Below are 14579 nucleotides of genomic sequence, written 5' to 3'. Positions count from 1 at the left end.
CGTCGCATCCTTCTCTTCTTGTTTTTTCGAAGTATATTAACAACAAACCAGTTGCATTAACGAGGGTGCATGTGTCGTATTAGTAGAGCAAACATGCAAGCGAGAACAGATAAACGTTCGACACTGTCTTCCTGACACCACGTTACTAACGTAAGCATTGTAAGTTTTTGTATCTAAAACAGCTGTTGCGTGCACACGACAGAAATAATGAACAACAAGCTATCCTAAACAGTAGTCTGCTGATGTTTTGGGCTGTTTAAGATGGCAGCAGGCTCCACCAAGTCTGGCTTCAAAACAGCATACAGCGTAAGTCTATAGCGCCATCTCCGTATTTTGTTTTTATCTCACATGACTACAGAAGAGGACCAGAGATGCAGCAATGTGCCGCAGCCGTTTGACGTTGTCGACGTAGGAAGTTAAATTTCTGTTCGTCTGTATGGCAACAAACTAGTTGACATCCGAAAAGTATATACAACACCCTTACATGATCGCAGTGAGATTCTTGTTACTCATAACCATTCCCAAAAGTGTGTGTTTACTGAGCGATGTCCGGAAGTCTATACTACCGGTAAGTTTTATTTTGTTTAACTTTGTTGTACTCAGTTCATCCTGGTAAATGAGAACTTGTTTAATATGTTCGTCAGAACGATTAGCAGGTTAAATTATCAGAATTCTTCATGTATCATAAAATTCAGACAACCGTTTCAATTTCTATTTATATATATATATATAAATTCACTGACATATTGTATAGTTAAAATTCACCACTGATTAATTTTTCTCTCTACATCTACTTCAAGTAATGCGTTTGTGGTCTGTTTCAACGAATGAAGGTATGTACGAGCGTATAAAGTCTCTATGTTGAAAACAGAGGCAATGTTTTAACAGAGTTGGTTATCTTATACGTATGATGTAGTCATCTTATTGTCTGTACAAGCGTACTAGAAGTTCGTCGACATTAAACTTTGTGAAGAATCGTAAGAATCAGTTTATCTTTGGAGATATAATAGTTTACTAAAGAAGGTAGCAACTGTTCAGCAGTTAAAAGATACAGTGCAGCGGAAATTTTGTACCATTGTAACATAATGTAGGCTTTCACGTCCTGTGTTTACTTCAATTAAAATTTCCGTGTTGGGAGGCCGTGGTCTATATACAAACTAATCACGTTTTGCGCCTCTCAACAGGAGACATCTTCGGAGATAAATCAGCAACCATATCGAAAGCTTAAAATGATTCTGAATTAAGCCATCACAATACGTCACGCGAGCCGAATGCGTGATTATCTCTCGCCGGTGACATCTTCGTAGATTAAAAAATAATCGACTATTACTGTCCTGACCAAAGTTGGTATCCATATTTTATTTAATGTGCTTACCTTTTCTATCAAAATTGTCACGATTTGTTACAGATCAAAACCCCATGCGCTGCCCCCCCCCTCTCCGGCCTGGTTAGTTATAATCTGGGTAGTTTGCCTACGATTTAAGAAAAGCTAGTTTTTAACGCATCTCAGTGTTTATAACGTCACGTCTCCTCAACCGTGGGTCGTACACTAATTCTATAGGTACTTTCAGTAGTATATGTGTATACTGAAGTTTGAGTGCATGAACATGACTGCTTGTTGTAAGCGATAAATTTTTAACTTTTCATTATTTTGCTGGGGGTGTCGACGAGAAAAAGATTGTACGAGGTTTGAAACTTTGAGTTAACTTTGTTGGAGGTCGGTAAGTGCTCTCATTCTCAAATGCACGACGAATAAGCACTCCGTCATCAGGCAACAAGTGGCCCATGGGGGTCATCCGACCGCCGTGTCATCCTCAGTTGAGGTTGCGGATAGGTGGGACGTGTGGTCAGTACACCGCTCTCCCGGTCGTTACGATGGTTTTCTTTGACCGGAGCCGTTACTATTCGATCGAGTAGCTCCTTAATTGGCATCACGAGGCTGAGTGCGCCGCGAAAAATGGCAATAGCACATGGCGGTCCGGTTGGTCATCCATCCAAGTGCCGGCCACGCCCGACAGCGCTTAACTTCGGTGATCTGACGGGAACCGGTGTATCCACTGCGGCAAGGCCGTTGCCCGCAGTACGAATACAGACTGGGTAAATTGCGCGCTGTGAGTTGCATTGCCTCAAGACGTATACACACTTCCTAAGTTTAATAGTTAGGTCATAGGTCGGTCGAAGGCAATGGCATACCATCTCCAATAGGACCATGGCTAGTAACACACAGTGATGCTCAAAACAATCTTCAGATTGATGACCACTTTACTTGCGAATAATTAATTGTTAACGTGGAAGGTGTGAAGACAGCATAGATTGTTGGACGTTGCGTGGCAATGTTTACAAAGAAAAAGAACGTTCAGTTGATTAATTGCTACAGAGCGCGTGTGTTGTGTGCTACATACAGTCAAGGAAAGAACGCTATGATGTGGAAGGTCCTTTGTATAAAGCAGTGCTATTCTAAGGACGGAAGAATTCATAAGCTGTGACACTGTCAGGGCAACAGCACGTCTTGTTCTGTGAGATACAATATTGCAGTGCCAGTATTGTTAGGAAGAACGATGCAATGGGCCTTCGGCCGTGCGTATACGGAAATTATAATGTGTGTGTAAGGGTGCAGTTTGTAACGCAGAAACGACGAATGTGGAAGTTTGTGTCTGGCCGTGAGTAGTGCACGGATAGCCAAAGTGGTTAAGGCACCTCTCACTTAAAGCGGGAAATCCTGGCTTGTGTCCCCGTCCGGCACAAATTTTCATTGTCGTCATTCTTTGTGGTTCATGCGCAATAAATAAATTCTTTGTGCTTCATGTGCAATAAACATTCGCACCTTTGTTGACTAATTGGTTGTTGGACTTCAGATGACGAAATCGATTTCTTGGTGCATTTTAACATGCATTTGTTGGAATATTTCCGTATATATTCCATCTGCAAAAAGAGCTATATTACAGCGATCCCTCAGTTATTAGCATCATCCAAAATTTTTACGCCGCATGTCGTGGAATTCAACAAAGAGGTGTGGCCGCAATAAATGTAGCTACACAGATGGCAGGGACCAGACGCCGTTCCAGATCGTCACCAGGTAGGAGCAGTATCAACAATACATCTTTGGTCACCGAAAAACGACAGCAAGCATCGGTGAAAACAACAAACTGTGGAGTGCCTCACTTCAGAATATAGGCCTAATAAGCAGTTCTGTTTCGAGCTGAAAATCCATTATAAAGATTTCTTGCATTCATTCAATGTAATAAGCTTGTTATATTATTTACAATAATTCTGCAGACGAAATTAAAAAACATTTTTCGTATTTACTTCGTCGTTCTAAATAATTTGAAATTTATGAAACTATGAGATCTTGTAGCTGGCTGCACATTAACAGAGAATTTTCAGTAACAATAACCTCATAAAGGAGAGGGTATGTTTTCAGTGATGTGGGAAATTAGTAACTTGAGTGGCAAAGGCTGCTTATGTAACCCACTCTGCAAACTTTACTAGCGCACAAGCAAGTCGTAAAACGCGTCTCAGCATGTAATATAAATATTCTGATAATACTATCATGAAATTAACTAACTATCTGTTCTCTATTACGTAAATTAACAGGAATCAACTTTGTGCATTTACTTGAGTGTTTAAGTGTGTGTATGCTCTGAGTTCAGGTCTTCCTCTGAATTAACGAAGAGCAGTGGTAGGAGGATTACAAAAAGAAAATATTTTTGGTACATTAGATTTAGCGTAACCACGCAGAGACCACTCACCCTTACTCCTCCAGCGTACTGTATTGTATCATATCAACCAAACGCAAGAGTAACATTTAAACGCCAGACAAAAATTCAACCTATACTGCACTGGACCATTTATGTCATCACTATACTATTTATAGAAATTTTGAGACGAAAAATATGTAGACTTCTGCAGACAGCTTCACCAACTCAGAGGACTAATATGTAGGGCGACAAGGGAAATATTTCTTAATTATTAAAGAAGGTAATTAAAATTGGGATCAAATTCTGCTCTGTACTGAGTAGCTGCTTCAGTAACTGTAAACTGAAAAATCGAACCGGCGAACAAACAGAATGAATTCACAGCCTCCTTGAATCAAGCTGTAATTTCAATTTTTTTTAATAAAAGAAATACAAAATGTCAGTGATTGAAGAACGAATGTTAATTAAACAAAGAGAATTCTTACAACGCCCACAAGGAAGAAACAGTTAATTAGTAAGAGGGATATAAACTGCACAGTTTCATGAAACATTCATTTGTTTTGCTAGGAGGTCACAACACGGCAAGCCGAACTTACATTCTATTAGTAATGAAAATACTTTATGCTTGCATCTCCCGTTGAATCATAATCTATCTGCTTTTCGTGTCTCTGTAGTATTTTTATGGACATCCCACTGCTATACAGCAGTTAATATTTCGAATATCAGTTCTGAGGCTGCCTATCATGTCAAGAAACACACACATCAGTACACATGCTTAAAGTTGATGTGCACATTATTCGAACAATGTTAATTTTTAAATTTGACACCCGTGTTAATGGAATCAGTAGCAAAATCAACGCGTTGTAAGACTTTTTAAATCACTAGTTATGTCGTGACTCCATAATAATCCCATTACAATTAACTGATTTACAGAGATGATCGACAATTCCATTCAATGTCGATGCGTTCTTTGTCTGGCTATGTCGTTAAATGCATCAAACTACGCATCTCTCAACTTTATTTGGTCAGATAACTGTTTCGTACAAGGAAGTCTGTTCTGCGGTTTTCGTCAAAAGCCGTTTTCCTTCTCGCGAAGACCAGAAATACCACTTCTATCTAAGATCACTTGCAGTTGATAAGTTTTTTCAAAAAAAAAAAAAAACTTCTGACTTCTTCTATGCCGATAAAAAAGTCAAACTATTAAATGGATCAGTATTAAAAGTTCGCCTTTGCGTCAATTAATTGTCGGTCAGACATCGCACATTATTTTCACTAGCTACTTCCAGTTTTTCTGGCAGTCACTATGATCTTTGTTTTCATTTTTCTCCATTTTCACGGCAGTATGAGAGTAAGTTTTGCTTGATTCACTACCAAACACGATTAACTTTACTCTCTGTGGCAAATTATTTTAAATGAGAATGCATACGTCGTTTAATATAACGCTTGATAACACTATCTTATATTATTGATAATTCTTGATTATTTACATGCTGCGACGAAGAATTTAAAATTATGTAGTATACTAAGACTAGACTAGGCTGAAACCCGCCAGATAGCCGAAAGCGCTAACGCGCAGCTTCCTGGACTCGCGCGCGTAGGCGCGCCGGCTCCAGATCGAATCCGCCTGGCGGATTAACGCCTGGATGAGGTTTTTAGGCGGTTTTCCACATCCTACTAGGTGAATACCAGGCTGGTCCCCACGTCCCGCCTCAGTTACACAACTCTCAGACATCTGAAACACATTCACACTATTTCACGATGGACGCAGACAGCTGGGGTACACTAATTCCGTCCTGGGGAGTACCGGGTGGCGGCAGGAAGGGCATCCGGCCGGCCAGCCCGTACAATTAACATGCCAAATCCGGTTAACCATGGCCGACCCTGCGTAACCGCGGGACAAGGTGCAAGCGACAGAATAGAACTAAGACTAGGCTGGAAGCCGCCGGCAGTGTCCAACCAATCACATTATCCATAAGTATCTCTATGACTCGAAGATTCACTTTGCCGATAGTTCCTTTGTCGTCCACGTCCTCGTGTTTTGCACTTGACAAATATAAGCATGTTGATCAAGCTTCTTCCAATGGAGATAGTCATCAAAGAAGTTATACGTAACTTATTTTTGTGCCAGGGTAAAGGTGTGTATGAAAAATTAAAGGGAATTGGGGGGGGGGGGGGGTTGTAGGTCTCTTACAATTGTACGGTGGATATCACATTGTTTTGACATCTTCATTCCGATGTTGCATCACAGTCTACTGTCTCTCATGCTCTCACTCCACTATGTATTGCAACGATGTTCTGAATTTAACCCAAGACGTAGCGACCTTCTGCCGTTCCACCACAGGTATTCACACTGGCTGCCTCTGTGTCGAGCGTCAGGAGACTAGAGAGAGTTAGTGGCGTCGCCATTGGAGTAGAATGCGTTGTGTATGCTACACGGTATAATGTTTTTCCGCTAGTAAGTATTCACTGAATGATACCCTAGTGGCCAATATCGATTGACGTCATGCCCGATCAGGCAGCCACAGTGTCTAGTACACTATAAATGGGCTATGAGAACTATTTGAAAGAACGCCACATACTTCGAGTATCAAAATACCAACGAATCTAACAACCAGCATAATAAAATGGTAAAGTTGTCGATGTCAAGTATTTTATGTGTCAGAGATACTACACTACACTAGACAGAACGTTTTCCACAAACGAGTCAAGCCAGTTTTTGTTTAATAAGTGAGGAGTTCTACAGCTTCGAAATCTAGTACGGCAAATAAAAGTCAAGACAGGAAGATGAGAACGACGGTTAGGGTTTCTACGTTTATCGTCGACGCGGTCATCAGACCCGGAGCCTTTGCCCTGATTGGCACTGTCCTTTCGAATGAACCAAGCCACCTGTCACCTTCAGTGAAACCATTGGAGTCAAATCTGGATCGCTAGATGGCGTTTCGGAAACCGAACCTCCAGACTGCTAGTCGACTGCTTCAGACACTGCGCCATCCTGCTCGGTTAGTGATGAGAATCAGCTTTATTTTTAAGGAATCATCTAATCCAGTTGCTAGAGTAACGAGAGGTACTGCCAATGGCCAGTTAGTTTGCCACTAGTCCTTGCACCAACTTTCGGTGGTTATAGTCGTACAGACATCAGCGGAAATCAGAATTTAATCTTCGCGTCCGTTGAAATGACTGACCGTTTTACAAAGTAGGATGATTTACAGCTTAACGTCCCAACGACAACCGTGTCGTCTAGAGGCGGAGCATAAACTTGGATAGGGTAGGATGGAAAAGAAAATGGGCCATGCGCTTTACATAGGAATCACCCTGCATTTGCATGGAGGGATTTAGGGAAACACGGAAATCTTAAATCTTGATAGCCGGACAGGGATTTGAACCGTCGCCCTCTGGAACGCGAGTCCCGTGTGCTAACTACTGCATCACCTCGTTCGATGGTTTACAACATACGGAGCCACGGTGCAGTAATCTTTTGTCATGCGTGCAAGGTCCTGCCGCGGCACGGTACATCAGGAGCCTTGAGATGGAGGGAAATTACACGCGTTCCACGGAAAGATTCACTGTCACAGCAGATAGACGCCAGATAAGGCGAGCAAACAGCGCTTGCGCACGGCTCAGCACTAGCGGTTCAAGTGACACTAGCTGCACCGGAATAGTAAACAGTGTCGATCGAACCAGAAGTGCTTTACCATTTACTTTCCGATTATTTAAGACGGCTATATGCTCTCTTCTCATTACAGGACAAGCCGTTGTACAGTGAAAGCTGTGCAGCAAAGTGTCCAAACTACTTGCCAAACAAGACAACAGGCCAACAGCACACTTTCTTGTTACGTAAAAAAGAAAAAGAAAAAAACCACTGACAACAAGGTTATCATACAAGAGGTACCTGGAAACTTTTATCGATATGAGATTCCAAATTGAATGATACTCTGCACTTCGGCTGGTGCTACGAAGATTCGTTTTACAACACTGTCCTATGGCATCTACCGAAAGCTTCAGTACATGCCGTTCCTTCCTCCGCGCTACTGCCGTCAGTAGATAAACATATATGTTTCAACACAATATCAAATTTGACGCATATGGGATGGGTGCCATTATACAGATTAGTGTAATACATTTCTGGTAAAATAAACTCTGTTCTGAAATTTGTTTGTCCTCAGACCTCCACTGTTCACACGTTATTCTAAAAAATAAGGCTATCTTACTTTCACATTCAAACCACATAAGCCTCCTAATAGCTATCTTATGCACTTCCTGGTTCACGTAACGCGACGTCGCAGATATATACGAATATCCGTTTATAACACGCACGAATTGGCTTAAACTGCAGATCTTATCTAGCGCCTGCAGTACTACGCAGCAAATGAGCACACGAGAAGAATTTAAATTAAATATTCGTCGGAATAATTTCCAAGCGAATACTACTACGTTCTCCAAAGAAACACGTACATATTGAACAACCTGCAAAGACCACTAGTGTCGTTGTATCGTTCTTTGTAACGCTGCCTATGCCGTGAATGAATCATCACATGCACGCTATTTGAAGATAAGGTTTCTAGTTCGAAATCAGTATCGGAATGAGTAAGTATAAAGTTACGCTTTGTTCTTAATTCTTTTATTCTCTAGCTACAGTTGCTCATAACATCCACACAAACTTACTACGCATTGAAAAGTGATAAACACTGTTCCAACAAAAACGTGACGTTACCCCCCAGAGTGACTACACTGATGCGACAAAAAGTCATGGGATAGCGACATGCACATACACAGATGGCAGTTGTATCGCGTTCACAACATTTGAAAGGGTAGTGCATTGACGGAGCTGTCATTTGTACTCACGTGATTCATGTGTAAAGGTTTCCGAGGGTATTATCACCGCACGACGGGGATTAACAGTTCTTGAACGCGGAATGGTAGTTGGAGCTAGAGGCATGAGACATTCCATTTCGGAAATTGTTAGGGCATTTATTATTCCGGGATCCTCAGTGCCAAGACTGTGCTGAGAACACCGAATTTCAGGCATTATCTCGCACCACGGACAAAAGTGATAGACGGCCTTCATTGAACGACCGATATCAGCGCCGTTTTCGTTGAATTGTCATTGTTAACAGACAAATAACACTGTGTAAATAACCGAGGAAATCAACATGGGACTTACGGCGAACGTATCCGTTAGGACACTGCGACGACATTTGCGGTAATGGGCTATGGCAGCAGCGATCGACACGAGTGTCTTTGCTGACAGTATGACATCGCCTGCAGACCCGCTCCTGCGTTCGTGACCAATAGGTTGGACTCTAGACGACTGGAGAACAGTGGCCTGGTTGGACGAGTCCCAGTTTCAGCTGGTAAGAGCTGATGATGAAGTCCAAGTGTGGCGCAGAGCCCCACGAAGCCACGGTCCAGGTTGTCAACAAGCCACTGTGCAAGCTCTTGGTGGCTCCGTGATGGTGTGGTCTGTGTTTACATGGAATGGACTGGGTCGTCTGGTGCAACTGAATCGATCATTGATTGGAAATGGTTACGTTCGGCTACTGGGAGACGATTTACAGCCATTCATAGACTTCATATTCCCAAACAACGATGGAATTTTAATGGATAACAATGTGCCGTGCCATAGTTGTTCGCTATTGGTTTGGAGTATATATTCTGGACAATTCGAGCGAATGATTCGTACTTCGTTTGGTTTCCGAAAACCAAATGAGAGAACGATACAAAACTTGGACATGAGACGGCAGTAATGCTGGAACTCGAGCCAAAGGCTGAAGAGTCTCGTGGGCTAATTCTAGCTGGCGGATCGCTAATTTGCGCGCGCAACGGCCTGATTGGCTAATTTCAAAGCTAATAACCTCGGAAACGTTGCAATGTATCTAATTCTTTTTTAACAATTATCTCTCAGCACAATCCGCTCTAAAACACCTTTAAACGCTTTTCAGATTGTTCCTGACATCGTGTACTGGTACGATGTACCCTCCGCCACGCACTGGCTTGCAGAGTACTTATGTAGATGTAGAAGAATGGTCAGTTTTGTAGGAGACATAAGGAGTCTAGGCAGATACTCGATCGGCAGTGATGGGAGCAGCAGCGTGGTAAAATTTTAGGAGCTTTCGAAGACTTGAAAGAAACATGTTACAAGATAATGAGTGTAGTAGATCGGTTGGTATAAAAAGTTTATGACAAGGACAGAAGAGATGGAGACTGGTATCAAATTATGCAAATGAATGAAGATTAAATTGGCCCTACAAGGCGTAAAGAATGACCGACCGCTTGTGAATTTAACGTAATGTAAACTGAACTGCAAACTGATAATCAGTAGTAGTTACAAAGCACTTACAAATTATCTCGTCTCTAATGACCACACCGTCGACAGGACGTTACAGCCTTTTTTTTTTTTTTAAGTACCAACTTGTCATACATGCGTTTACTATTCTCTCTTGCCTCGTTTCACTGATAATATTAGGGATCTGAGAGCCATTTCCTTATCCTTAATCTAACGTGACATCAATTTGAAACATGCAAAATCAAAAAAATGCGTCACGTAACAAGAAGTGTTAGAGGAGAAATCATTCAGCAGTATCTTGCAGTGGCTCTGTCACTGAAAGAGTATTCGCAAGTAATTTTGTTGTGTAACTGCAACTTTGCGTTACCTGCCGCGGGCACCACAGTGATGAAGAAAAACCGGTTTCGGACACTGACATCACGCTCAAACAAGTGCGAGGTCCCGCCGAAGTGCGGTGCCACCGCAGACAATCGAGGCGCGAGGCCACACTACTGACTCACCTCACCTCACTCATGTCTGTGAGGCGGCCCACTTCAGTCTCGCTTGCAAGTGCAACTACTGCTATGCGTCACACCATACGTGCGATTTGGTTTTTGTCAAATTTACTGATTCCCGGCGTAAAATTTGATGAAACGCTCCACCATCCTACGTTGATATCCTATTTCATTAAAACTGCTCATTCTTCCCTAACGAAATCTTAATACTTTGCCGAAATGAATTTATTCTGAGCCGGCTAAGTTGGTTTTATGGGAGCTTGTTGTGAAGCGAAGATGCGCAGATTTTGTGCTTGCAAGTTTCCCAAAGTGATGTTCGATTAATCGATCTTGACTACAAAAGTTCTGAAACGATGTGCTCTAGTCATTTCAGTTCTTGACGATACTTCGGAATCGCGCCAGTTAGCTTCACTGCTGTACTGATGTCATATTACAAGGATGTATTTTATATCTATAAACTCGTGCGCAATGCCACGTCGCACCAGCTCGGCTTCCAATCTTTGATATGAATTTTCTACTATTCGCCCAGTTGCTCAGTTACTGGTTGTTGCTTATGCTCAACGTATACAGGGTGTTACAAAAAGGTACGGCCAAACTTGCAGGAAACATTCCTCACACACAAATAAAGAAAAGATGTTATGTGGACATGTGTCCGAAAACGCTTAATTTCCATGTTAAAGCTCATTTTAGTTTCGTTCTTCCACCTACGCTCAATGGAGCACGTTATCATGATTTCATACGGGATACTCTACCTGTGCTGCTGGAACATATGCCTTTACAAGTACGACACAACATGTGGTTCATGCACGATGGAGCTCCTGCACATTTCAGTTGAAGTGTTCGGTCACCGAATCTGTTGTTGAGAAGCGTACGATGTTCCTATGGAACAGAGCACACTCGAATTATTTCATCTTTCTTCGATGGCAGTAGTCTATAGATGAGTACACATTCCATGTGCAGCACAGATCTCGCCATACGTTGTGGTCACCAATGGCAAAATCGCTATCTGTACACAATATCAAAGGCCCACTTCTCTGGGGAATTTACGTTCCCTTGCTGGAATTGTTCACCCTGATCTTCGACGAAAAGCACCAGCCGGAAAATAAAAGAAACGATATAGGCATTGATGCCTACAGTTCAACACCTAAACGTATACGAGGGAACATGGTTACAATCGGAGTCGTGAAAGAATTTTAAGGAAATAAATACGTATCTCACTGGATTCAACACGTCACAGCAATACTATGGAAATGGTGTGCCAAGGTTCGACATAAGGAGTGAGTGATATCTGACAAAGTACTTCCTCGAGATCACAAAGAAGGGACGTCTCGAAAGCCACATAACCGATTCCGTTTTATTATCACTTGACGGAACTTTACCGTGGGGTGTTATATTTGCACTCTTGCGAGCCTGTGCAGTGGCTGCATTCCTGCGACTTTGTAGCCTTCAGTGTGGAGGTGGGCAGATGATCTCCCAGTTTCTGCAGTGTCTTATGTGCAGCCGTATGTCCCTTGCGAGATTTGGCAACAGTACTCTGCCCAATTCTGATCCGCAATTTTTAAACATTTATTGGCTCTATTTATCCTGAGTTGTGAATATTGGTGTTCTACGACCAGGCTTCTGCTCTGCAAATCCTCCGATTTTGGAGTGATTCAGACCATTCCTTCTGGGTGTTGCAATTTTCACAGTCAATGATATAGTTTCACTGCAAGAAAAAGCTGTCTAAAATTTTATGGACGATTCACGATTAACCAAGAAAATTTTGATAATCATAAATGGAGTCAGAATAACCGAAGTGCGAAAGCTGTCGGGTATCGATAAAGATCTTAGGGAATACACTGTTGATCCACAGGCAACTAGGCGCTACACACGCAGGCAAACCGACTCCTCACGTTTACGCTCAAAATGCTAACAGAAAAAAGTTTATTTACACTGGAAGGACGATAGATCAATAGTGCCAGGATGAAAATTCGGAAAGATAATAACTAGACTTAATTAGTGAGTCCATCACAAGTCTTTGTGGTCGTTGCTGAGCTTATGACGCCGTTAATCAAACGTCTCCATGCCGGACGGTTTAGCAGCGTCTCTTTGATGAGGCAGGCTAGAGATGATTTTGATTTGATGTATCCCCCTCCATGAACAGTCTAATACGTACAGAATATGGATTCAGGGTAAATCAAAGAAAGACGAAATTAATAAGAAGTAGCAGAAATGAGAACAACGAGAAACTTAACATCAGGATTGATGGTCACGAAGTGGATGAAGTTAAGGAATTCTGCAACCTTGGCAGCAAAATAACCAATGACGGACGGAGCAACGAGGACTTCAAAAGCAGAATAACAATGGCAAGAAGGGTATTCCTGGCCTAGGGAAGCCTACTAATGTCAAACATAGGCCTTGATTTGAGGAAGAAATTTCTGAGAATATACGTTTGGAGCATATCGTTGTATGGTAGTGCAACATGGACTGTGGGAAAATCGGAACAGAAGAGAATCGAAGCATTTGGGATGCGGTGCTACAGACGAATGTTTAAAATTAGGTGGACTGATAAGATATGGAATGAGGAGGTTCTCTGCAGGATCGACGAGGAAAGGTTTATACGGAAAACACAGACAAAGAGAAGGAAGAGGATGACAAGACATCAGTTAAGACATCAAGGGAATAATTTCGATGGTACTACCTGGAGCTGTAGAGGGTAACGACTGTAGAGGAAGACAGAGAGAGAAATTTATGGCGGGCCGCATCAAACCAGTCAGAAATGTGATGACTAAAAAAATCCAACTCTTCGTTTGCTCTACCCCTCACTCTCGTGTCCTCTATCTTTCCTTCCATTAGATGGATGTGGTCAGCTACAATGGTCATATAATCTATGGCAGTTCAAACGTGTTCAAATGTGTGTGAAATCTTACGCTAAGCTTATCAGTCCCTAAGCTTACACACTACTTAACCTGCGTTATCCTAAGGACAAACACACACACACACACACACACACACACACACACACACACACACACACACACAGACACAGACACACACACATGCCCGAGGGAGGACTCGAACCTCCGCCGGGACAAGCCGCACAGTCATCGTTGGCAGTAATTCGATCTAGCAGAGTAACCAAGGAGCTCATGGACTGTCTGTCCAAAGCGTCGAAACCCCACCACCTGTCCATGACTTTTCACAATAGGGACAAAGAAATGGAGATAGTTTTGGCTGATCCGTGAAGAAAGGGGTCTGGGGACACAGAGTTGGTGAATAGTGGATAGCACCTTGTGCCAGCACCAAAGCTCAAATCCATGAGTGCGCTGCTTGTCTCTAGCCTTAAGGGACCATGTTTCGCAACCGTGAATGAAGGCAGAAAACACGTTTCAACAATCCGCATCTTTGTGTTGTTCGCTATCACTTTGTCCCGGCATATCCTTGGGATCTTCTTCGCAGCCACTCGCCCTAGCGTCATCCGCCTTCTCTGACATCTTCACAACTTCCCGTGTTGCAGGTGGTTGAGCAGAGGTAGTTGAAAGAATGTCGTGGCTTCCAGTTTCTTTAATCGATCGGCTAGTTGGACCTGTGCTCCTCTTATCAATTAGCATGAGTTTAGACTTCCTGAGATTAAGGTCTAGTCCATATGTGAGACTGAAGTCCTTTACTTTTGTTATTTGCTCAGTAATTTCGCCTTCGCTGCTGGTTGGAAGTATGGTGTCAGCAGGAAATCGGGGGTTATACGTTATCCTTTAAAGAGCCAAACGAACGAACGAACGTACAACAATAAAACAAGCTTACGTTCAGTCGCATATGTAGGAAAGAGGCGCACAGCTCTTCGTTCGCCAAGCAGAAGAGGGGAATCCTTAGACGGGGCTGAGTCAGCGGATACGTGGGAGGCTGCATCTGGAACAGAGGCGCACGCGCGTGCGCGCTCACAAACGGACGCGGCAATTATTATTTGCAGAGCTCGCGGAGGAAGGCAGAAGAAAGAAAGAGGCCTATTCGCTGGCAGAGGATCGCGATTATCCAATTGTAGGGCCGCGGGGCGGGCCCACTCGCCGCGCCACCAGCTGGCTTCTGGCAGAGAGGCCGGCAACCTGCCCGAAGAGCGCACGCAACTGGGCC

At 42.9% G+C, this 14579-nt stretch overlaps 1 protein-coding gene and 1 pseudogene across 2 annotated transcripts in view; both read right to left on the bottom strand.

Annotated features, from left to right (window-relative positions):
- The window catches only part of LOC126351133 (sodium- and chloride-dependent GABA transporter ine), a 340642-nt gene that overhangs the window by 223057 nt on the left and 103006 nt on the right, over positions 1 to 14579 (bottom strand). The window lies entirely within an intron of this gene.
- LOC126289432 (5S ribosomal RNA) lies at positions 1959 to 2076 on the bottom strand (annotated as a pseudogene).

This window comes from Schistocerca gregaria, chromosome 1 (assembly GCF_023897955.1).
Source record: "Schistocerca gregaria isolate iqSchGreg1 chromosome 1, iqSchGreg1.2, whole genome shotgun sequence".
Classification (NCBI taxonomy): Eukaryota; Metazoa; Arthropoda; class Insecta; order Orthoptera; family Acrididae; genus Schistocerca; species Schistocerca gregaria.
This window is presented reverse-complemented; position numbering and strand designations above follow the sequence as displayed.